This window comes from Nicotiana sylvestris, chromosome 6 (genome assembly GCF_000393655.2).
Source record: "Nicotiana sylvestris chromosome 6, ASM39365v2, whole genome shotgun sequence".
Lineage (NCBI taxonomy): Eukaryota > Viridiplantae > Streptophyta > Magnoliopsida > Solanales > Solanaceae > Nicotiana > Nicotiana sylvestris.
The window spans coordinates 35,370,818-35,397,112 of NC_091062.1; the positions used below are offsets into that span (position 1 = coordinate 35,370,818).

The window sequence follows — 26,295 nt, forward strand, 5'->3', positions numbered from 1 at the left end:
AGTGAATGAGGGTTCATAATCCGTAACTTTTTCTCGATTCCAACACGTGGGCCTGGGGGCATTTTGGTTGTTTTTTCTAACTAGTATTAGTACCCGCGTGGATGCGCGGACACTAATCAATGCAAATATTTAAGTTATTTGAATTGTATGTAAATAATCTTAAATTTTACACTTTCTCAGTAAATATAGATAATCATTGGATATTAACTACATGAAAAAAAATTAACCATTTCTTCTATTTTGAAATTTCAATTTCTAAAACTTTACGTATATTATAATAATGATTATCTTTATAATGATGCAAGTGAAGATAATATTCTTAATTTAAAATTCACTTTAATCATCTATCTAAAAATTTAAATGATTCTTTGGCCGGATTTATTTCGATATGACTCCACTTTAAGTTTATCGATATCTCTAGCCCCAGAATTTGAATTTTTAATACCCTATATATACAAAAACTTTGTTCTTTGAATTATTAAATGTTAAATTAGTTGATTATTATTATAAAACGTCGCATATATTGTCTTAAAATTTTCAAGTATTTTTCAACACCATACTTGGCTTAACCTCAATGCAAACTACTCAAATTGCATTCCAATTCAAATTTGAATATCATATCAGTTTGTTGGTAATAGTGATTTTTAAAAACGACACATAATGTTGTCACGACCCGGATTTTCCACCTTCGGGAGTCGTGATGGCGCCTACTAATGGGAGCTAGGCAAGCCAAACCTTAACTACTTGCTGCACTTTCATTTTTGCTTCTTTTAACAAACACAAGTCGATAATATGATAAAAACGGAATTTTAAATAAATAAGCGGAAGTCAACAATTTTATATCTTAAGGCTACGTCTATTACAACTTTTAAAAACCTCAAATACCCCAAAACCTGGTGTCATAGTGTCACAGACTATCTAAGAGTTACTACATACAAGGTCTGAAGAAATACAATACACTATTTCTGAGCAGAGGAAATGAAACATGAAATAGAGATAGAGGGAGACGTCAGGGCCTGCGGACGCCTGCAGGTCTACCTTGGGTCTTCGAGTGGACTGAAGGAAGCCCTCCAGCTACTGTCAGAAAGCTGCTCCTGGATCTGCACATAGTGCAGAGTGTAGTATCAGCACAACCGACCCCATGTGCGGGTAAGTGTCTAGCCTAACCTCGGTGAAGTAGTGACGAGGCTAGGACCAGACTACCAAATAACCCTGTGCAGTTCATATATATATATATATATACAGCGGAAAAGAAATACAGAAATAACCAGTCAATGTGGGAGGGGGAAACATGATGTGGGGGCGATAATAGTTCCAAATAGATAGACATCGAGTAAGTAAAGAAACGACATAACTAGAATATCAACAAGGAAGCAGAAATCAACAATTGCACGGCATCACCCTTCGTGCTTTTACTCTCAGCCTCACCAAAGCAGTTATATACTAAAAACGTGCACGGCATCACCCTTCGTGCTTTTACTCTCATCCTCACCAAAACAATCATATAATCAAAATGTGCACGACATCATCCTTCGTGCTTTTACTCTCTTTCCTCAACATATGATCAATAGAATCGGCACGGAATGGTACGTCGTGCGGCACGACATCGCCCTTCGTGCTTTTACACTCTTTCCTCACAATAACAAACAATGCACGGCATCACCCTTCGTGCTTTAACGTTCTTCCTCACCCAACCAACAATCACAAACAAAGGGGCAAGGGAATAAACAAAATAATAATAGAAATTCCGGCAAGGGAACACAATTAAACAATTAAATCCTGGCAAGGGAACAACATCAATAATCTCAACATCCCGGCAAGGGGGATAATTAACAAAGAAACAATATCCCGGCAAGGGAACAATTTTATAATTTTTTCTCAATTTTACTTCATATTTCACTTCACAACTCGAGCCAATGCTCTAGAGATTCAATTATCACTTATTCTTTCACAACTCGAGCCAATGCTCTAGAAGTTCAATTGTCACTTATACTTCACAATTTCACTATACAACTTGAGCCAACGCTCCTCAATGTTCATAGGTCACAATTCTTTCCACAAGCTTTATACAATAATTAGGAATCTTCACCAAGGCATGAATAATACAACAAAATCATGAAAACCACAATATAAGACCCACGGTCATGCTTGATACCAACGTATAGATAATCATCACCATGACTATACGTCGTACTCGACAAGAAGCAAATAGCAAATAGGACACAACTCCTAATCTCTCAAGCTAAGGTTAGACCAAACACTTACCTCGATGCCTCGAACACAACTCAAATTTCAATTATAGCTTTATCCCTCGATTCCACCACCAATTCGCTCGTATCTAGTTACAAGTTACTTAATTACATCAATAAATGTTAAATGAATCAATTTGAATGCATGAAAATGAGTTTTCTAAAGTTTTACCCAAAAAGTCAAAAATGGACCCCGGGCCCGCTTGGTCCAAACCCGAAATTCGGACCAAAACTCGATTACTCATTTTCCCCCATGAAAATAATTGATTTGAAGTTGAAATCATGATAAAAGATGTTAATGATTGAAGAAAACTAATTAAAAATAACTTACAATTGATTTGGATAAGAAAGGTTATTTGAAAAATCACTTCTTATGTTTTTGGAGTTTTGAAAAGTGAAAAATAACTGAAAAGTCCGTTTAAATATACTCCTCTCAGATCCTCTTGCGGACCGCATAAAAAGGACTGCGGCCGCGGAGCTCCACCGCGGACCGCAAGAAATCGAGCACGGCTGCGGAGGCTTGGCCTTGCTCACCGCGGACCGCACAAATCCCACCGCGGTCGCGGAGTCCCCTCCGCGGACCGCGAGACCTAGCTTCAGAGACCTGCAACTTCTCTGAATCTGCAGCTTTTTGCTCAGTGTAAAAACATCCCGAAACTCACCCGAGCCCTCGGGGCTCCAAACCAAATGTTATACTAACTCAAAAACATCATATGGATCTACTCGTGCGATCACATCATCCAAATAACATGTAAAATCATGAATTAAACCTCAAAACTCAACATTTTCATCAAGAACTCTCAAAGTTCATAACTCTTCAACCGGAAGTCCAACTCACGTCAAATAAATTCCGTTTTTCACAAAATTTCACAGTTATCTTTCAAATACTATAACAAGTTTGTACGGGCTCCGAAACCAAAATACGGGCCCGATAACAATGGTTTCAAACATTAATTCTTTTCTTTATTCCTTAGATAATTCAGTAAAATAATTTCTTTCAAAAATTAATTTCTAAGGATTTGGACCTCGGAATTCATTTCCGGGCATACACTCAAGTCCCATATTTTACTACGGACCTTTCGGGATCGCCGGAACACGGATCCGAGTCCGTTTGCTAAGAATGTTGACCAAAGTCAACCATACTCAAAGTTTTAACTCTAAAATTTTTATTTCTCATATTTTCACATAAAGGCTTTCCGAATATAGGTCCGGACCACGCACATAAATCAAGGTGGGGTAAAAAGAGAGGTTTTTAGGCCTCGGAACACTGAATGCACTTGCAACACAAGTGATGACCTTTTGGGTCATCAAAAATGTAAATTAAAAAAAATATTCTAAGATATCCTTATCTTATAATCTACGTATTTGAGTTGAAAAAATATATATATGAAATCGATGAGATTAACTTTCAATTTTTTTACGCTCAACAAAGATGAAACATAAGAAGAAATTTGTTGTCATCTTTTATTTCTAGTTTTTAGATCTTTCTAACATTTTTTTCAATATTTATTTTTTTTATCTTATTTTTATGTCACTATTATTTTGTGACAAGAAATTAATTTATTTCACTATAAAAGGATGAGTTTTAATAAAAATTGTCTACATATGAACTTTCATTATATTTTTAGTCTTAAATTGAAATTATTTCATATTTTTCTTTTGGCTTTATCTAATCAGCCTAAATAGGTTCTCACCCGACCACTTAAATTAAAAAATTGAATGACGTGTAATTTATATATAATCCATATATAATATGTGTATAATCGTGTGTTGTCGGTATATCATCTATTTATATTAGTTATAAAAAATAAACAATAAATATGGTCGGATATTATATAAATATTCCATAAGATTTTGGTTTTTTGAGTTTATCCATGATATAATTTCTACTATAATAATTTTAAAACTCTCTACTAATATTCAAAAATATCATATCTTTTTATTATCTTTGAAGTAAAAAAAAGTAAAGAGTTTTTCGAAATAATTTATTTACATTTTAAAGAAATATATTTCTTGTCATACCAAAAAAAATTATATACTCTTTGTTACACTTAAAATGTCGCTATAGAAACTATCAATTAGAAACCAATTTCTGTCTTGATAAACAAAAAAAACCTTTCACATAATCTAATGATTCAAAACTAATATTCTTCAACGAAAAAAATATTATACCCTTGCAATATTGGCTTGACTATAGCTAAATGAAGGGGTTTCAGCTTATACCCTTCAATTCCTTGAATGTGCTAAATTAAAATTAATGATAGCAATTGTATAACCAAAGTTTTGTTATTTGTTTGATGTCCATTTATGAAAATTGACTCTTCTAACAAATATTCTTCAAAAAGAAAAAATACTTTTTTTTAATATTGACTGATTTTGTGATGTTTCTTTCTCCAGCATGTATGTTTACTTTATTATATATGTAAGTAAACTTTTATTTGGTTTTGTAAACTCTTTTTTGTTATTTGGATAAATATAATCGTGTACGCTATATATTACATTTATTTTTAAAGAAATTCATTTTATTCAAATCTAGTTATAGTGTTTCAAAGAACTATACTTATAGGGTTTTAAATGTGAAAGAGTTTTATAGTTATATGGAGTAGTTTTTTTTTTTTTGCTAGAGGCGAAGTAGTATTTAAATAATTAGAAAATATCAAAAGTTCCTAACATGATTGCATATATCATTAACCGAATTAAGTATGATAACATGATAAAAAAGATAAATTTTATTTTAAATTTAAATTCGAATTTTAAAACTTTATATATAAATTCAAAATTATCCTTTAATTCAAATTCTATATATATATATATATAATTAACAAAAATAGTCAAATATAGAATAAAGTTACCATATATTATTGACATTTATGAGTTTGCCACTTGGCATAACCATAATGTCAATTATATATGGTAATTTTCTTGCTTTAATATATATATATAGATTTCTCGTATTAGCTTAGAATTTATTTTTAGAATCAGTTACTTGAAGTTATATTTACATTATACAATTTAATTGAATAGATTTGAGCCATTTGGAGTCGAGTACTCGTGGCAAAAACGTGGTTTCGGGTTAATTTTGAGCCGGTTCGAGGTAAGTGGTTTGCCTAACCTTGTGGAGGGGAACTCCCCTTAGGATTTGGTATTTGTTGATATTTGAAACGCCTTGTACGTGAGGTGACGAGTGCGTACTCGTGCTAATTATTGAAAAATCATGTGTTCGTTAATTAACTATAATTGTGTTTCTTTTCCTGTTTATACTGCTTGCAATTTAAGCCTACTATTAGCTTAGGGAAAAATGTTTAATTGACTTAAGTGTTTTATTTGCTCAAACTGCCTTATTTGGATTCTGTGCAATATGCTAGGTTAGAAATACCTATTTTACCTTGGTATGAAATTTGAATTGAATTGAGTATCCTTCATGTTACTGCTGTGTTTATTTTGGGACAACGGGGCGGTATAACGGGAGATCCCCCTGCATGTTTACTTTGAGACTACGGATTTGTAATTTGGAAGATCCCCTCTGCACTTTTATATTGGAACTATGGGACTGCACCCGGTAGATTTCCCCGGTACTGGATATTTACATTTGGGATACAGATCGGTATTCCGGGAGATCCCCGCGCATTATGAGTTGGACTACGGAACGACACCCGGGAGATCCACTGGATATTTATATTTGGGACTACAGGACGGTATCCTGGGAGATCCCCAGTTGTTATCTCTGTGTTGAGCTGTATTCCTTTCTCTGATTATTTTGTCTCTGTTGTAGTTGTTGTTGTTCTTTCTATCCTATGTTACTTCTTACTGTTGCACTTAATTATATTGTCTTATCCTATACTGTTATACCTTATTTTTCATTTAAACTCAGTAGGGCCCTGACCTTCCTCGTCACTACTCGACCGAGGTTAGGCTTGACACTTACTAAGTACCGCTGTGGTGTATTCATGCCCTTTCTGCGCATGTTTTTCATGTGCAGATCTAGGTACTTCGACTCAGCCCTACTACTCTTGAGGCGAGGCGATTCTCCATAGACTTCGAGGTATATCTGCTGAGTCCGCAGACCGAGGAGTCCCTTCTCATTCTCCCTTATAGTATTAACCCTTTTGTATTTACTTTTGTTTAGACATTCCGGAGTTAGACACTTGTAGTTATTCAATATCTTGTGATTTCATGAGATTCCAGGTTTTGAAAAATGTTGTTTCAGTTTGAGAGTTTGTATTATATATGCCGAGTGGCATCTTAAACGCTTCATTATGTTATTTTTGCAGTTTTGGCTAGTTTTATTCTGTTGTTTTATGTTTCCGCAATTTGTTAGGCTTACCTAGTCGTATAGACTAGGTGCCGTCACAATAGTTCACGGAGGGCGAACTGGGGTCGTGACAAGTTGGTATCAGAGCTCTAGGTTCATAGGAGTCATGAATCATAAGCCAATTTTTTAGAGTCTCGCGGATCGGTACGGAGACGTCTGTACTTATCTACGAGAGGCTATGTAACTGTTAGGAAAATTCCACTTCATTTGATTTTCTTGTCGTGCGAGATTTTTGATATCACAATTCTAAATTTCTTTCTTCTATTCTCTCATAGATGGTGAGGACACATGCTACCAGAGATGATCAGGCACCCGTGCCCCCTACTAGAGCCGTCAGAGGTCGGGGCCGGGGTAGAGGCCGAGGACGCGCACGTGGTGCAGCCAGAGCACCCGCGCGAGCTGCCACTGAGGTGCCACCAGTAGTTCCAGCCGGAGTTTAGGCACCTGATACGCCTACTGCCACTACTACTCCAGCGCTCTAGGAGACTCTTGCGCAGTTCATGAGCATGTACACCACTCTGGCTCAGGCAGGGTTGTTTCCCCTTGCTGCAGCCACATCTCAGGCCAGGGGAGGAGCATAGACTCCCGCCGCCCACAATCCTAAGCAGCGAGTGCATGTTGATCAGGTCCTAGAGATTATTCTTGTATAGCCTGCAGTCCCAAATCAGCCCGAGGACAGGGCAGCGGCTTCCAAGGATGCGCAGCTGAGGGCTGAGAGGTTCAAGAAGTATAAGCCTCCTATATTTAGTGGTCTAGCATCAGATGATGCTCTGGGATTTCTAGATGAGTGCCACCGTATTCTCCGTACCATGGGTATATTCGGATCGAGCGTGGTTTCCTTCACTACTTTCCAGCTTCGAGGAGCCGCCGATGAGTGGTGGCGTACCTATGAGTTAGACAATCCGGATGAGGCAGCTTCCCTGACTTGGACTCAATTTTCAGATAAGTTCCTGAGAGAGTATGTTCCTCAAAGCCTCAAGAATGCATTGTGCATCGAGTTTGAGCATTTGCGACAGGGTACTATGACTATCTCGGAGTATGCTGTCTGTTACAGTTGCTTGGCTAGACATGCCCCAGCCTTGGTTTCTACTGTTCGCGATAGGGTTTGCCGGTTTATTAGGGGCTTATTCCCAGCATCAGGTCTATCAGGGCTCATGAGTTGGAGATGGATATTTCTTATCAGCAGGTGGTGAGCATTGCTAGGAGGATAGAGGGTATGCATGTTAGGGATAGAGAGGAGAGGGAGGCCAAAAGGTCTCGAAAGTTGGGCCATTATTCTGGTGCCCATGCTCCAACTACAGTTCGTCATGGTAGGGGTTATATGAGTCACCCCGTTCATTCAGCTCTTCCAGCAGCCAGTGGTATACCAGCTCCTCCTAGGCCTCAGGAGCCTTATTTTGCACCTCCAGTATCTAGTGTGCCTCCAATGCGGGGTGCTTTCAGTGGTCAGTCCAGCAGACCTGGCTTGAGCCGGTCAAAGCCTCCACGTCCTCCTATAGCTTGTTTTGAGTGTGGTGACACATGCCATATGGTGAGGGATTGCCCAGACTTAGGAGGGGTGCACCTCCACATACTTCCCAGCCACAACATGCCCCTCAGAGTTCTCAGACTATGATTACAGCTCCAGTTGCTACCCCACCTGCTCAGCCAGCTAGAGGTGGAGGTCGGGGAGGTAGAGGTTGCCCTAATGGGGGATACTAGACCAGATATTATGCCCTTCCTGCCCGTACCGAGGCTGTCGCCTCCGATTCTGTCATCACAGGTATTGTCCTGGTTTGTCATAGAGATACATCGGTTTTATTCGATCCAGGATCCACCTATTCTTATGTGTCTTCTTATATTGCCCCGCTTTGGGTGTACCTTGGGATTCTTTGAGTTCCCCAGTTTATGTTTCTACTCCCGTGGGAGATTCTCTTATTGTGGGCCACGTTTATCGATCGTGTGTGGTTTCTCTTAGTGGTTTTGAGACTAGAGCCGATTTATTATTGCTCAGCATAGTATATTTTGATGTTATCTTGGGCATGGACTGCTTATCGCCCCATTATGCTATTCTTGAATGTCACGCCAAAATCGTGATGATGGCTATGCCAGGTGTACCGCAAGTAGAGTGGAGAGGTACCTTAGATCATACTTCCAGTAAAGTTATTTCATTCCTCAAGGCTCAGCGTATGGTTGAGAAAGGGTATGACGTGTATCTAGCTTATGAGAGAGATGTCAGTATTGATACCCCTACAGTTGATTCAGTCCTAGTAGTACAGGATTTTTCTGATGTGTTTCCAGCTGACCTTCCGGGCATGCCGCCCGATAGAGATATTGATTTTGGCATTGATCTATTACCGGGCACTCAGCTCATTTCTATTCCTTTGTATCGTATGACCCCTCCTGAGTTGAAGGAGTTGAAGGATCAGTTACAGGAATTACTTGATAAGGGTTTTATTCGGCCCAGTGTATCACCTTGAGGTGCTCCTATCTTGTTTGTGAAGAAAAATGATGGTTCTATGCATATGTGCATTGATTATCGCTAGTTGAACAAAGTTACAGTGAAGAACCGGTATACTTTGCCTCGTATTGATAATTTGTTTGACCAGTTATAGGGTGCACGAGTGTTTTCTAAGATTGACTTGCATTCAGGTTGCCATCAGTTGAAGATTCGGGAGCCAGATATCCCAAAGACTGCTTTCAAGACTCGGTATGGTCATTACGAGTTCCTTATTATGTCATCTGGGCAGACCAATGCTCCAGCAGCCTTCATGCATTTGATGCACAGTGTGTTTCGACCATATTTTGACTCATTCGTCATTGTCTTTATTGATGACATTCTGGTATACTCCCGGAGTTGGGAAGGTCATGAACAACACCTGAGGACAGTGCTTCAGACTTTAAGGGAAAATAAGTTACATGCAAAGTTCTCGAAATGTGAGTTTTGGTTGGATTCCGTGGCATTCTTGGGCCACATGGTTTCGAGTGAGGGTATTCAGGTGGATCTAAAGAAAGTGGAAGCAGTGCAGAGATCTGCAATTTTCTTGGCTTGGCGGGTTATTACCGTCAATTTGTTGAGGAGTTTTCATCCATTGCAGCCCCTATGACCAGGCTGACCCAGAAGGGTGCTCTGTTCCAGTGGACGGAAGAGTGTGAGGCGAGCTTTCAGAAGCTCAACACAACTTTGACAACAGCCCCAGTTTTGATATTGCCTATAGGTTCGGGGTCTTATACTGTCTATTGTGATGCCTTGAGGATTGCCCTTGGAGTGGTATTGATGCAGGTCGGTAGGATGGTTGTCTATGCGTCCAGACAGTTGAAGGTACATGAGAAGAATTATCCTGTCCATGATCTTGAGTTAGCTGCCATTGTCCACGCCTTGAAGATCTGGTGTCAGTATTTGTACGATGTGCCTTGTGAGATTTATACTGATCATCGGAGTTTGCAGCATCTGTTCAAGCAGAAGGATCTTAATTTGCGCCAAAAGAGGTGGTTGGAGCTGCTGAAAGACTATGATATCACTATTCTGTATCACTCGGACAAGGACAATGTGGTGGCCGATGCTTTGAGTCGCAGGGCGGAGAGTTTGGGGAGTTTGGCTTATTTACCAGCAGCGGAGAGGCCCATGGAGATGGATGTTTAGGCCTTAGCCAGCCAGTTTGTGAGATTGGATTTTCAGAGCCCAGTCGGGTTCTAGCTTGTGTGGTTTCCTGGTCTTCCTTGTTTGATCGTATCCGGGAGCGTCAGTTTGACGACCCTCATTTGCTTGTCCTCAAGGACAAGGTTCTGCACGGTGATGCCAGAGATGTGACTATTGGTAATGACGGGGTATTGAGGGTGCAGGGTCGGATTTGTGTACCCAATGTTGATGGGCTTCGGGAGTTGATTCTATAGGAGGCCCATAGTTCGCGGTATTCCATTCATTCGGGTGCCGTGAAAATGAACCAGGATTTGAGGCAGCACTATTGGTAGAGGCGGATGAAGAAAGATATAGTTAGGTTTGTAGCTCAGTGCCTCAATTGTCAGTAGGTGAAGTATGACCACCAGAGACCGGGTGGGTTGCTTCAGCAGATAGAGATTCCGGAGTAGAAGTGGGAGTGGATCACCATGGACTTCGTAGTTGCGCTCCCACGGACTTTGAGAAAGTTCGATGCCATTTGGGTGATTGTGGATCGGCTGACTAAGTTCGCACACTTCATTCCTGTGTGTACTACCTATTCTTCGGAGCGTCTGGCAGAGATTTATATCCGGGCAATTGTTTGTCTGCATGGTATTCTAGTTTCCATCATTTCAGACAGAGGTAATCAGTTCACATCACGGTTCTAGAGGGTCGTACAACATGAGTTGGGTACTCGGGTGGAGTTGAGTACAACATTTCACCCTCAGACGGACAGATAGTCCGAGCGCACTATTCAGATTCTTGAGGATATGCTTTGTGCGTGTGTGATTGAGTTTGGAGGGTCTTGGGATCAGTTCTTGCCATTGGAGGAGTTTGCCTACAACAACAGCTATCAGTCCAGCATTCAGATGGCACCGTACGAGGCTTTATATGGTAGGCGGTGTGGATCCCCTGTGGGTTGTTTGAGCCGGGTGAGGCTAGATTATTGGGCACAGACTTGGTTCAGGATGCTTTGGAGAAGGTCAAGGTGATTCAGGATAGACTCCGTACAGCCCAGTCCAGACAGAAGAGTTACGCGAACTGGAAGGTTCATGATGTTTCCTATATGGTTGGAGAGTGGGTTCTGCTTCGGGTTTCGCCTATGAAGGGGGTTATGAGATTTGGGAAGAAAGGAAAGTTGAGTCCGAGGTTTATCCTTTTGAGATATTGAGACGTGTTAGGGAGGTTGCTTATGAGCTTGCCTTACCTCCCAACTTGACATAGTTCACCCGGTATTTCATGTTTCGATGCTCCGGAAGTATCACGGTGATCCGTCGCACGTGTTGGATTTCAGTTCAGTCTAGTTGGACAAGGATCTATCCTGCGTTGAGGAGCTAGTGGCAATATTGGACAGGTAGGTTCGAAAGATGAGGTCAAAGAACATTGCATCAGTGAAGGTTCAGTGGCGAGGTTAGCCGGTCGAGGAGGCGACCTGGGAGACTGAGCAGGATATGTGCAGCAGTTACCCTCATCTTTTCACTACTTCAGGTATGTCTCTGTGCTCGTTCGAGGACAAACGAATATTTAAGTGTAGGAAGATGTAATGATCCGACCGGCCGTTTTAAGAATTAACGCCCCGTTCCCCTATTAGCTACTTTCCTTGTGTTTGTTTCTGCTATTTTGATTTGCCGGGATGTTTGGTTTTGAATTTTGGAGTGTTTTGGGACACTTAGTCCCTAAAATAGAGCTTAAGCTTTAGAATTTGGTCCGTAGTTGGAGCAGTGTGAAGACGGCCTTGGAATAGAATTCTGTCGGTTTCGTTAGCTCTTTTGGGTGATTTCAGGCTTAGGGTCGAGTTCGAATTGTGCTTTGGAGGTCCGTAGCTTATTTAGGCTTGAAATGCCGAAAGTTGAATTTTTGATGTTTCCGGTTCGATAGTGGGATTTTGATATCGGGGTCGGAATGGGATTCCAGAAGTTGGAGTAGCTCCATAGTGTTGAACGTGACGTGCTTGCAAAATTTCAGGTCATTCGGGTGAGGTTTGATAGACTTTTTAATCGAAAGCGAAATTTGAGAGCTTTTGGAGTTCTTAGGCTTGAATCGGATGTTAATTTGGTGTTGTTGTTTTGAGCGTTCTGAATGTTGGAACAAGTTTGAATGATATTTTAGGATTGGTTGGCATGTTTGGTTGAGGTCCCGGGGGCCTCGGGTGTGTTTGGGATGCTCAACGGGTCATTTTTGCTTAGAAAATTGTAGAAAAATTACAGCAGGTTAGTTCTGGTTTCCTTCTTCGCGTTCACGAGTGGGGTCTCGCGTTCGCGAAGAGGAGCTGGGGCTGGTGGAGGTTTTATGCTTCGCATTCACGAAGGTGTTCCCGCGTTCGCGAGGCAGTGAGGTCTTATACCTACATATTCGCAAAGATGGTCTCGCGTTCGCGTAAGAGGGGAGGGAGATGGTCACCGCGTTCACGATAGGGACATCGCGTTCGCGATGAAGGAAGACTGGACCAAGCGAAATTGTGCTTCGCGAACGCGAGGGTCCTTTTGCGTTCGCGAAGAAGAAACTATCTAGGCAGAATATAAAATTTCAAAGTCGAGGGTTTGGCCATTTTAATCAAAACTAGAGCTTGGGAGATCGGATTTGAGCGAGATTTTGAGGGATTTTCAGAGATTTCGATTGGGTAATGATTCCTAACTCCTTTTTACTTATAACCCATTAATCGAAAAATGAATTCATCATCTAATTTCGGATTTGGGGTGAGAAATTGAGGGGAAAAATGGAAAAGTTCTTAGACCTAAATTTTGAGTTTTGATTGGGGATTTGACATCGAATTTGGATAATTTTGGTATGGTTAAACTCGTGAGTGAATAAGGGTTCATAACCGTAACTTTTACCCGATTCCAAAATGTGGGCCCGGGGGTATTTTGGTTATTTTTCCTAATTTCACGTATTAGCTTAGAATTTATTTGCGGGATCAGTTACTTGAAGTTACATTTACATTATGCAATTGAATTGAATAGATTTGAGCCATTTGGAGTCGAGTACTCGTGGCAAGAACGTGGTTTCGGTTTAATTTCTGTCACACCTCCTTTTTTCTACTCCGAAAGGGTATAAGGGAGTTTTTTCCAATTTAAGTGACAGTCGAAACGAGATTTATTTATTTATTCAGAGTCGCCACTTGGGATAATTTATGGTGTCCCAAGTCACCAGTTTAAATCCTGAATCGAGGAAAGATTGACTCTGTTTTACAGTCCGCGAACACAGAAAACTGGGTAAGGAATTCTGTTAACCCGGGAGAAGGTGTTAGGCATTCCCAGATTCCGTAGTTTTAGCACGGTCGCTCAACTGTTATAATTGGCCTATTATCTGATTTTAATACATGTTTAGACGTATGTGCATTTACACTTTTTAGCCGCCTTTAGTATTCTTATGAAAATTCAAGGTTATTTAAAGCACATTGTAAGCCACGCTACATGAAATGCGCCCGCGGTTCACGACACGCTTTATTTAACCTTATTGGAAATTGAAGTCAGGTCACATGAAATACACACCCTGGTTTGGATTTATGTATCGTGACCATGCCACGGGAACCGTACACATAGTCACAATGATTTATTAAACATAAATAATAATAAAAAAAGGCAACTACTTTTGTGTCACAAGTTTAAGAATTCAAAATTTGAGCACATAAGAACTAATAATGAGAAATCTGCAACGATGTAATAGAAGAACCAAAATAATTAATTAAGTATTTCACCAAACCAAGATCACGTGAAAACAAAAGAAACAAATTTTCACCTAACCTACTTCACATGGATTTATTCGTTCTCAATATACAAACATCTGTCAAACTAAATTCCAAACAAAATAAATCTACCAAGCACATTCAAACATTATAAAGAAATAATAGAGCATGGTATTTATTTATTGAATAAGAAAAAGGTGAGAAAAATGAACCTCTCATTAAACACGTCTTCTTTGATATTGCATTATAGGACTTCAGAACAAAGAACCAACAACACTGCCTCTGCGACAATACAAACGCCAAGGCAACAAAAACCGCGAACAAGAAAGCTCTGTTTCCCCGATCTCCTATGTGTATGTGTATGTGTGTGTGCGCGTGATTTTCAGGCTTGTTTCCGACGAGTTTGGTGGCTGTCTACGGCGAATTCGAGTTTCGCTGGTTTTCTGGCGACTTGGAGAAGACGACTGAAGGTGTTGGTTACTGTATGAGGGAGGGTGGTGGCGGAGTGGTGGTCTATTTGTGTATAGGTGATGGGTGTGAAGAAGAAGATGAAAAAGGGTCTTTTATGGGTGTTCTCTTGGTGTTCTTGCGGTTGGTTTTTGATCGAAAGTAACGAAGAAGATGAACTGATGGGGGAGAGAGGTCTGTGTGTTGAACGGTCGATCTCTAAGGTCTGTCCGGGTTGTGGTGTTCTCCTCCTTGGCGTGTTTTTTAGCTGATTGTAGGCGTTAGGTCTAGCTTTCTTCTATAGGTTTAGGACTTTAGGGTTATATTTAGGTTAAGGGTTATGGGTCTAGGAATTATGGGCTTGGGAATTATGGGCTAGGTCCAAAAATTAGGCTTAAAAATGGGTCGCTTGAGCCCAAATTTATTCTTTCCCCGCGAACGAGACTAAAAATACAATCTCCTTTATTAATTAATCCTGGGTAAGCAAAATAACTATTAAAATAAGACTAACAGTAAAAACAAAACTATTTTTGGGCATTTTTCATGATTAAAAATAACTATAAAACATTAATGAAACTATTTTTTTGTAATTTTCATTTTCTTGTAATAAAATAAAGTAAACGAGTAAAAATTAGTTGGAAATAGCTCTATTAGGCTAAATGAAATATTTATGTGCTAAAATATGAAAAATCTTGGGAAGGGTCAAAAATCACATGTCTACAGCTGCCCCACTTTGACTGAAAATACGAAGTATTTTCAGACAAAGAACGACTAGACAGGTTTTTTGACCCCAACCCTTATTTAGGGAGACCAAAACTAATAAAAAGGGGAATGTGACCGAGCTCTGGTATCTGAGCTGCATACATATCCTTGGCTATAAAGGAATCAAGCCACGTGTAGTTCAAAGGTGAGTGAGATGATGGAGTATACCAAGATGGGGAGCTGGTCGAGGTGCCGTTCCGTCGAGGTTCCGATCCGCGGTCTTGATGTTACATCAAAAATCAAAACATGAAAAAACTAGCTAAACCTATCAACTACGAGTTACAAGATTCATATCTATAAGTCTTCTGAAGCTTGATCTTGAGTCTTGAGTGGTTCTTCATGCAGACTTTAGATTTGAACCTTGACGCTTGCTAGTTGCAGGTGTTATTTCATCCTTCTTCAGCTTTTCGGATCAAGACCAGGCATACAGTGCTTGTGACCTCGGCCATGTCTTGAGCAGCCCACATCTTTCATGAACTTCTGCATTTGGATTAACTTCTTGCCTTTCTCTTTTTTTTCTTTATTGTGACTAACTTCTGTTGATCACCTCGGACTGTTGATTCGCATTCTTGCTGTGAGCTTCTTTTGTTGCTGACTTGAATTGTATTTTGAAGTGAATTCTCTTATTCTCCAGGTAGGCGCCTGATTGCCAATACTCGACATATCTTCCTTCGAAACTTGCTGCTTTCCCTTTGTTCTCCAGGTGGGCTCCTGATTGTTGTCTTCCTTTGAACATTGTTGTTTCCTTTTGTTCTCCAGGTGGGCTCCTGATTACCAATATTTGCGCTGCTTTTCCTTGAAACTTGAACTGCTTCCCTTTGTTCTTCAGGTGGGCTCCTGATTGTTGTACTCCTTTGAACCTTGCTGCTTTCCCTTTGTTCTTCAGGTGGGCTCCTGATTGGTGTCTTCCTTTGAACCTTGCTACTTTCCTTCGTTCTCCAGGTGGGCTCCTGATTACCAACACTTGCGCTGCTTTTCCTCGAAACTTGAATTGTTTTCCTTCGTTCTCCAGGTGGGCTCCTGATTGCTGAACTCCTTTGAACCTTGCTGCTCCCCTTTGTTCTTCAGGTGAGTTCCTGATTGTTGTCTTCCTTTGAGCCTTGTTGCTTCCCTTTGTTCTTCAGGTGGGCTCCTGATTGTTGTCTTCCTTTGAGCCTTGCTGCTTCCCTTTGTTCTTCAGGTGGGCTCCTGATTGTTGTCTTCCTTTGAACATTGTTGCTTCCCTCTGTTCTCCAGGTGGGCTCCTGATTACCAATATGCATTATTTTTTCCTCGGAACTTGAACTGCTTTCCTTTGTTCTCCAGGTGGGTGCCTGATTTCTAACTCGAACTAACTCCTCTGAAACTGCTGCTTTCCCTTTGTTCTCCATGTGGGTGCCTGATTGCCGAACTCGAACTGACTCCTCTGAGACTGCTGCTTTTCTTTGAACCTGATTACAACAAAACAGACAAATAAAAGAAATTTATCTGCCCCAGTTTGATATTGGGAACATCTGTGAGTAGAACAAATTCTAAACTAAAATCTTTTATCCTGAAAATTTCGAACCAAACCTTATCTCAAAAGTGAAAAGCTTAGATGCCAAATTACACTTCCCAAAAGTAGCCCTCTCGTCTGACCTTGTCATTTGCGAGGGCTCAAAACTTACCAAATCCTGTTATTCAGGAAGGTACTGGAATTCCCTAACGAGCCTGTCTGGTACCTGCTTTCCTAACGGAGGGTTTCCCCGGAACAAACAAAATTTCCTACCTTTATTTCAATCAAAGAAAACTTGTGAATTTAAACATGGTGGTTGGTTTGTGGCCTTGAACATTGATGGCGATTGCTCCTTCACATCCCATGGTAACTTCGATTTCAACTCGAAAAACCTTGCCTGTTTATTGACTGACCACTTTCTCTGTCACCTTTATCACGGAAAATACCCTTGATCCGTTCAAACCCAATACCATTCATCTGTTGCATTGTGCTCATGCATTGACATATAATGAACCTTTTTGTTTCACATGAAACCCAAAGCACGTTGATTTTTACCAACTCGATGCGCTTGCTGTTCTTTCCTGGCCTTGGCCTTGAGGTCTATTTCTCCTTCAGTTGCCATGATAGCTTTGATTTCCACTTGGAAGAATTTGCTTGTTATTGATTAACCACTTTCTCGGTCAACCTTATCGCAGAAAATACCACTGATTCATTCAAACCCAAGCCCTCTATCTATTGCATTGTGCTCATGAATTGACATATACCGAACCTTCGTATTTCACATGAATCCCAAAACACGTTGATGGTTGCCAACTCAGTGTGCATGCTGTTCTTTCCTAACTTATGCCATTTTGATGTGCTAGCCAGATCCCGTCTTGTGCAATTGGAAAGCTGGTGGCAAATTTTGAAGCCATTTCTCACTTGTTCTGACCAAACAGACTCGGGAAGAGGAAGTAAACAAGGCAAAAGGAATAGAGTAAAGGACAATAGAAAGAGATGATTCCTAAAAAGAAAACTACAAAGTAGAAACTTATCAGATATGGATACCAACTCTAATGACCATGACATGCACATCTGGATTAAGTGGCCTAATCTGTCAAGCAAGTCTGATGTTCAACTCTTGTTATACCCCTAAACCGCAAAACTGGGCTTCAATGTTTTGATTATCCAATCTGATTCACGATCCTTATTCGACTTGTAGTGCCCGAAGGGTTTTCACCATCAAACCTCTCTCCTTTTGTTATTTCTCTCAACTCACCATCGTCTTATAGTGCCTGTGAAGGTTTTCACCAATAAGACTCTCTCATTTTGTTCTTTTCTATTATTCCTTCTGATTCCGCAGATGACAAGGCATTACCCATAGTAAAACATCATATGCCCCTGGCATGTCTAGCTCGGCACTCTCAAAGATTATCCAGGAAGTCTTTATTGGATCGTAATATGGCTTTTGGACAGGGTTAGAAAGAAAGGGTATCATAAAGGCTCAAAATAACTAAGACAACGGGTTAATTTATTTATAACTTTTGGAATCCATTCTAAAAACTTTGCCCCAAATTCTAAAGCAAGGGAATTTGATTCTTTTCTTTTTGAGATGGAGTTTCTGCCCACTCTTGACTTCGTGGGATCATGAAATATTTTTCTTTTTGAGATGGAGTTTCTGCCCACTCTTGACTTCGTGGGATCATGAAATATTTTATTTGGTGCAACCGAACCGTGAGGCTGCCTACGTATCTTGTGGTGACAAGAATCAGGTCGAACGTAGTTCACAAGACTACTTTTGTTACTATTTTCCTTTTCTTTTTTCCTTTTTTATCTTTTTTTCTTATTTTTTTTTATTTTTCCCTTTTTTTCTTTTTTTTTTATCTCTATTTTTTTTTAATCTTCCTTTTGGAATGAACTTCTAAATAAGCCTATGGGGACATGATTTTTTTTTCGTATGACTCTAACTTGATTCCAAAAGAGGGAAGGTCAAAGAAATCAGTACATGCTCAAAAGGGTATCGAATGGTATAAGTGTTTTGGTAGCTAAAAGAGGGCCTCTCAATCCCTGAAAATGCCAAGTACAACACATGCAACTTGAAATGAAAAAGGAATAGCACGCACAACGTTTCTTTTATAGCTTTGACATTGATATCAGTGATATGCTTTCCATTTTTTTTAGTGTCTTGTCAAGTACAGAACCCTCGTTGGGTGATCCCCTCTTCACAGTGGATATCATCCGTCAATTTGGAGACAACTTTCTTGACTTTATCTTGTAACTTGAGATGCACTTGAACGCAAAGTTGTTTGCTTCAAACTGTCTGGAATGCACTCTCCTTTAACAAATTCTTGTTACCCCATTAACTTTCCCAATTATCTGCCCCAGTTTCACACAGTTCAGGCTTCAAATGATCTCGAAATGCCTTTACTTATTTCCCTCAAATGTCCCTATCATCTTTACAATTATTTTATTGCTTCATGATTAAACTAACCTTTAAGACCAGGCCTAAAATTATGCGTTCATGTCATGTCACCAGAACCATCATGAAGAGAACTATAAAAGGAGAAGAGAACTAAACGGAAATAACTAGAAATAACAGAAAACAAAAAATTGTATTAGACAAACGGTGAAGGAATTTGAACAACAAAACAAGCACTAAACTTGGATTACAACCCTGGAACAACCCTGGAACAAACGAGTTACTACGACTAAACAAACCAGACAAAATAAAAGGATAGAAGGGTTTGATCCACAAGACAATATCCGGATTACAACCCTGAAATAAACCGGATAACAGAAATGACAACAAAATAAACCACCAATACTCCTCCCTGGCTAACCAAGAAAGGAGCATCTTTCCAATCACCAAGCTCAACATCTTAGCCACTGAATTCTACATCAACAATACTAGGACCTTCACAAGTCTTCATCACATTGTTCTTAACAAATTGCTTTTGGGTTCCCTTTGCCGGCTCGTTCTTAAGATCAACCTATGATAGCGCTGAAAACTTTGCAGCGCGTGGACCTCCGAGGATATCAGAAGAATTCTCATATTCCTTTTCAAAACAAACCATACTCACCATATGCGTCTCATTACGAACAGGCGATGGACTTTGGCTAGTGTCGGCTGCATTTAGATTTTGCACGACAATGTCACATGCATCAATAAGCTTCTGAATTGCATTTTTCAGGTGCCAACACTTTTCTGTACTGTGACCCGGGGCATCGGAGCAATATGCGCACCTTTGAGAAAAATCAAACTTCTTTGGCAAAGGGTTTGGCATTTTTATCTGAATCGGCTTCAACATGTCCAATTGCCTCAACCTTTGGAATAAACTCGCATATGATTCTCCAATAGGGGTGGAAGCATTTTCTTTTTTCAGCAGTCTTTTCAGTTTGTATTCTGGCCTCAGTTGGAACCTTTTGCGGGCAGGTGGCTGATATACTTGAGGAGGTGGGTAAGACATTTGGGGAAGTGGTGCGGGCCATCACGGGCCTCGTGGGTGGAGCATATGGTGGTGCATTGTGGATAGGGTACTGGGAAAGTGATGTACAACTTTGGGGGTTACGTGGAGAGAAGTAGCATTGGGGAGGATCATCTGGTGCACAAGGAGATCCATGGGGTCGATGTCGAGGCTGAAAGCGTTGAACAGGAATGCCCAACGGATCATCTTTTCTATTTCTCTTTCTTTCACTCAAACTTACTGGGATATTCTGAATGTCTTCCGTAGCATCTTTCAATGCCGAATAACTCCTGATTTTGCCTGACTTGATTCCCTCTTCTACTATCTCCCCCATTTTTACCACATCATTGAAAGGTTTACCCAAGGTCGGAATCAAATGACTGAAGTAGGTGGCCCCTAAGCTTGTAGGAAAAGCTCAACCATTTCTTCTTTACCAATCAGGGGGCTGACTCGAGCGGCTTGCTCCCTCCATCTGAGCCCAAACTCCCTAAAGCTTTCCTCCGGCTTCTTTTCAATTTTAGATAGGAAGGAGCGGTCTGGGTAATGTCTAATTTGTATTGAAAGTATCGAACAAAATCTTGAGTCATGTCGCCCAATGTATGCCACTTACCGATATCTTGATGATTATGCCATTCCAAAGCTGCCCCAATCAAGCTCTCACTGAAATACGCCATCAACAAATTATCTTTCTCGCCAACACTTCTCATTTCACTGCAATAAACCCTCAAATGGGCTACCGGATCTCCACACCCATCATACAAGTTAAACTTTGACACTTTAAACCCTGCGGGCAGGCGAACGTCATGGAACATACACAATTCTTTGTAAGACATGTTAACCTGGTCTCCCATCCCTTGCATGCTTTTTAGCTTTCTGGATATCTCATCCCGCCTTTCTTTTCTTGTTGACCTCTCATTTTCTACATGAAGCTCGTTCCGAGGGTTCTGATTGTATGAGTCAGGAACCTTGTGGGCAACCTCTGAGGGGTAATATTGGGCATCGTGAGCCTTGAGTGAGTGTTCATTGTTGGGGATAGTGGATAAGACAGGAGGGCAATTTTTGGGAAAGGTAATTTGGAAGATGAGTGATAGAGCTACTAGGGTGGTTAGGAAAGCCATGATAAACGGGTGGATCTGGAGAGTATGGGGGATCATCTAGCACTGTGTCCGGAGTTTGGGTAAGGGCAGCATCTAGGAAGCTAGGTGGTGGCGGGGGTGGTGCATTCCCAGTCATCCAGGCCTGATACATATCCATCATGTGTTGTCTTAACATCCTTACCTCATCAGCCAAACCGGTGTCCTATTCAACCAATTGCTTTTGGGCACCCGTATCAACCAACTCAGTTCTTTTGTTGTCTGTCATTACCTTTCGACCTTATGTTGTAGAGAAGAGTTACCACTTTAACAACCACAAACCAACCACCTTTCTGCTATGAAGATGAAGGCATCACGTTAGCGTTGGGGCATTTAACATAAGATAATCTCAATTTATGTGCAATGCACCTAGCCCCAGTTATCGGTTCTAAAATGACTTCGAGGGTACGAAGGTCAGTCGGCGTCATCCCAATTTGTTCATTTCAATCCTTTCTTTTCTTTGCTTTTCTAGCACTTGCTTGTTCATTTTCTTTCCTCTTTTTTTTCTAATTATCACTCTTTTCTTTCCTCTCATTTCTCACGTCCCATAATTTTACCTCTTTTTTTCCTCTTTTTTAATCCTAATAATAAAAAAAATAATTCGATCGAAACCTATGTAGGTTGCATACGTATCATGACGCCGCATGAATCAGATCTTTGCGTAGTTCTGGAAGAACGAAAATAAAGTAAACAAACTAACGTTCTCATTTTTCTTTTTCTTTTTTTGTTTATTACTTTAATGACTACTCTTATGAGAAAAGAGAAATAAAAGAAAGCAAATCCTTTTTTTCTTTTGAATTTTCTAGACTGAATGTTCTATAACATATTCTAAACTCAAACTTAACAGATTTTTTTCTTTTGAAACCAATACTCTATTAAGGAAGAATCCTAGAAGAGAAATATTTTTTTGACTTTTTTTAGGAAGGAAATCTAAAAAATAAACCAAAGAAAAACTATTTTGAATTTTCGTTTGATATCCTGAGTAAAGGTTTCGAAACAGGGAATGAACAAGATAAAAAAATATTTTTGGATTTCAATTTTTTTTTAATTACCTAAGGGAGAAACTCTGAAAATAAACCAAGGAAAAAGTATGTTGTCGTTTTTTTCTTCTATATACAATATCCTAAAGTTCTAGTGAAAATAAAAGAATTTGGTTCATTTTTTCGTTAATTTCCCAAAGAAGCACCTCAAAAGAAAATCTTTTTGAATTTTGGAATTAGTATCTTAAAGAAAACTTTTAAAGAGGTATTAAAAGAAAATTTTCTCCTTTTTTTTGAACTTTTAGTCTTAATAACTAAAGGAAGTATAAAAGTAATTTTTATTTCTAGATGTTAATTTCCTAAGGAAAACCACAAGAGATTTTTTTTGAACTTCTAGAGTTAGTATTCTAAAGAAAACATCTAACAGAAATATAAAAATGCAATATCTATTTTTTTGGATTTTGAGTTACAACACACTTTTTCAAATATAAAGTAGGAAGTACAATCACAAAAGACTCGACATTACTGCACAAAACTAGAAAGTAAAAGACGACATAAAATGAAGAACAAACTCAAAACATAAAAAAATAAAAAAAATAAAAAAATCTCCTTAAGCAACTCTTGCATGAGCGATATTTCTGGATGGTCCTAAGGCGCCTGTCATGCCCAAACTTCGGTAAGTAAATCCACACATGTATGAGAAATTAAGACCAAATAAAGTTAAAGACCTAGAACGCTATGTGAGACAATAACCCTTCCTGTTTGACACATTCAAGACCTGATTGTGACTATTTTTCTAAAATTAACCTATGTGGCTAAAAGTGGCTAAAAATGCAAAATTTGGCTAAGATCCCGCAAAGCCAAGTCCTAAGATTTACTAGGAAGACCGGACCCTATGTGGGTTGCCTACGTATCACGCCCTGAAAGACGAGAATCAGGTATGCGTAGTTCAGGCAAATTGGATACGGGCAAGAAATAAAAATAACAACTAATTCAGAGAAGAAAAAAAAATTTGTCTTTTGTTTTGAAAAAAATGATGAAACATGTAAACATCTTTTTGGATTTTTTTTTATTTTTTTAAAAAAATGACGGGAAAAATGCAAACTCCTTTTTTTTTATTTTCAATTTTTGGTGTTTTTTTTAAAAGGTGTGCAAGAAAATTGTAACTGGGCCCCGCTTGCTTCATTTTTATACTACAACCTCTTTCCATTTGCCCTCAATTATCATTGGTCCGCCAAATTACCCTTTTACCCTTGAAGAAATGCAACATGTAGCACATAGGATGCATCAAGATGGTCTGTTCTTTTGGGTACACCTGTCCTAGACGAACCCAACCCTTGTGTTGAGTCCCCAAAGTCAGATGCGCGTGATACAAACAAGCGTTCCTACTAGGGATCCGGCATGAGGCTATGTTATTCTAAGTTTAAAAACCTAGGTTTATTTGTTCTAGACCTGGCTTACCCGAGCGAACAGCTCGGACCGAGGGGGCAGCGTACCGGGAATACAGAAGCTTCACCGGCTTTGCAACTTGTCTGAACCTCGTTCTAAAATTGGAAGGACTCTAACAGAAGAGAAGTCACACGAAGTGCACACTTCCTAGATGATTTAGAAGACTCAGAGAGAGGAGGAATTCGTAGCAATTTATATACAGTTCAACAATATCAAAGCAGTAAAAAGCAATATTTAGCACATTAGGCCATAATATGTGAATAAAACCAGATAATAAATAAAGCCAAATATAACAATTATTCTAAGCTAAAATTCTTGAACCCTGAACCAGAGATTCTGGGTTCGATCCCCAGCAGAGTCGTCAGAGCTGTCACACCTCCTTTTTCCTACCCTGAGAGGATATAAGGGAGTTTTTTCCAATTTAAGTGACAATCGAAACGAGATTTATTTATTTATTCAGAGTCGCCACTTGGGATAATTTATGGTGTCCCAAGTCACCGGTTTAAATCTCGAATCGAGGAAAGATTGACTCTGTTTTACAGTTCGCGAACACAGAAATACGGGTAAGGAATTCTGTTAACCTAGGAGAAGGTGTTAGGCATTCCCGAATTCCTTGGTTTTAGCACGGTTGCTCAACTGTTATTATTGGCCTATTATCTGATTTTAATACTCCCTCCGTTTCAATTTATGTGAACTTATTTCCTTTTTAGTCCGTGCCAAAAAGAATGACCTCTTTCCTTATTTGGAAACAAATTACCTTTATACAATGATTTATAGCCACGCAAAATATATGTGCCTCATTTTACATCACAAGATCCAAAGTCTTCTCTCTTTTCTTAAACTCCGTGCCCAGTTAAATGAGTTCACATAAATTGAAACGAAGGGAGTACATGTTTAGACCTATGTGCATTTACACTTTTTAGCCGCCTTAAATATTTTTATGAAAATTCAAGGTTATTTAAAACACATCGTAAGCCACGCTACATGAAATGCACCCGTGGTTCACGACACGCTTTATTTAACCTTATTGGAAATTGAAGTCGGGTCACATGAAATGCAAACCCGAGTTTGGATTTATGTATCGTAACCATGCCACGAGAACTATACACATAGTCACAATGATTTATTAAACATAAATAAAAAAAAGGCAACTACTTTTGTGTCACAAGTTTAAGAATTCAAAATTTGAGCACATAAGAATTAATACTGAGAAATCTGCAATGATGTAATAGAAGAACCAAAATAATTAATTAAGTATTTCACCAAACCAAGATCACGTGAAAACAAAAGAAACAAATTTTCACCTAACCTACTTCACATGGATTTATTCGTTCTCAATATACGAACATCTGTCAAACTAAATTCCAAACAAAATAAATCTACCAAGCACATTAAAACAATATAAAGAAATAATATAGCATGGTATTTATTTATTGAATAAGAAAAAGGTGAGAAAACGGAACCTCTCATTGAACACATCTTCTTTGATATTGCATTATAGGACTTCAAAACAAAGAACCAACAACATTGACTCTGCGACAATACAAACGCCAAGGCAACAAAAACCGCGAACAAGAAAGCTTTGTTTCCCCGATCTCCTATGTGTATGTGTGCGTGCGCGTGATTTTCAGGCTGGTTTCCAACGAGTTTGGTGGCTGTCTACGGCAAATTCGAGTTTCGCTGGTTTTCTGGCGACTTGGAGAAGACGACCGAAGGTGTTGGTTACTGTATGAGGGAGGGTGGTGGCGGAGTGGTGGTCTATTTGTGTATAGGTGATGGGTGTGAAGAAGAAGATGAAAAGGGTCTTTTATGGGTGTTCTCTTGGTGTTCTTGCGGTTGGTTTTTGATCGAGAGTAACGAAGAAGATGAACTGATGGGGGAGAGAGGTCTGTGTGTTGAACGGTCGATCTCTAAGGTCTGTCCGGGTTGTGGTGTTCTCCTCCTTGATTGTGAAGGAGAGTCCTTTTTCAGTGTTCTACGGGTCTCAATTTTTGTAGAGTGTATAGGTCTGCGTAGGTCTTGTGTATTTTCAGCTCTTTATAGGTCTAGCTCCTTAGGCGTGTTTTTTAGCTGATTGTACGTGTTAGGTCTAGCTTTCTTTTATAGGTTTAGGATTTTAGGGTTATATTTAGGTTAAGGGTTATGGGTCTAGGAATTATGGGCTTGAGAATTATGGGCTAGGTTCAAAAATTAGGTCTAATAATGGGTCGCTTGAGCCAAAATTTATTTTTTCCCCGCGAACAAGACTAAAAATACGATCTTCTTTATTAATTAATCTTACGTAAGCAAAATAACTATTAAAATAAGACTAACAGTTAAAACAAAACTATTTTTGGGTATTTTTCAAGATTAAAAATGACTATAAAATATTAATGAAACTATTTTTTTGTAATTTTCATTTTCTTGTAATAAAATAAAGTAAAAGAGTAAAAATTAGTTGAAATAGCTATATTAGGCCTAAATTAAATATTTACGTGCTAAAGTATGAAAAATCCTGTGAGGGTCAAAAATTACATGTCTACAATTTCGAGCCGGTTCGAGGTAAGTGGTTTGCCTAACCTTGTGTGGGGGAACTCCCCTTAGGATTTGGTATTGTTGATATTTGAAATGCCTTGTACGTGAGGTGACGAGTGCGTACTCGTGCTAATTGTTGAAAAATCATGTTTTCGTTAATTAACTATAATTGTGTTTCTTTTCCTGTTTATACTACTTGCAATTTAAGCC

At 39.4% G+C, this 26,295-nt stretch overlaps 2 long non-coding RNA genes across 2 annotated transcripts; both read right to left on the reverse strand.

Moving 5' to 3' along the window:
* Positions 1-793: 793 nt before the first annotated feature.
* On the reverse strand, positions 794-14,795 carry LOC138872180 (uncharacterized). Its single transcript, XR_011400638.1, has 2 exons — positions 14,096-14,795; positions 794-1,100 (listed from the first exon to the last, which is right to left on the reverse strand). It is a non-coding gene; the product is annotated as an uncharacterized lncRNA (long non-coding RNA).
* A 470-nt stretch (positions 14,796-15,265) lies between these two features.
* On the reverse strand, positions 15,266-25,578 carry LOC138872179 (uncharacterized). The gene is made up of 2 exons (XR_011400637.1): positions 25,035-25,578; positions 15,266-16,522 (listed from the first exon to the last, which is right to left on the reverse strand). It is a non-coding gene; the product is annotated as an uncharacterized lncRNA (long non-coding RNA).
* Positions 25,579-26,295: the final 717 nt, after the last annotated feature.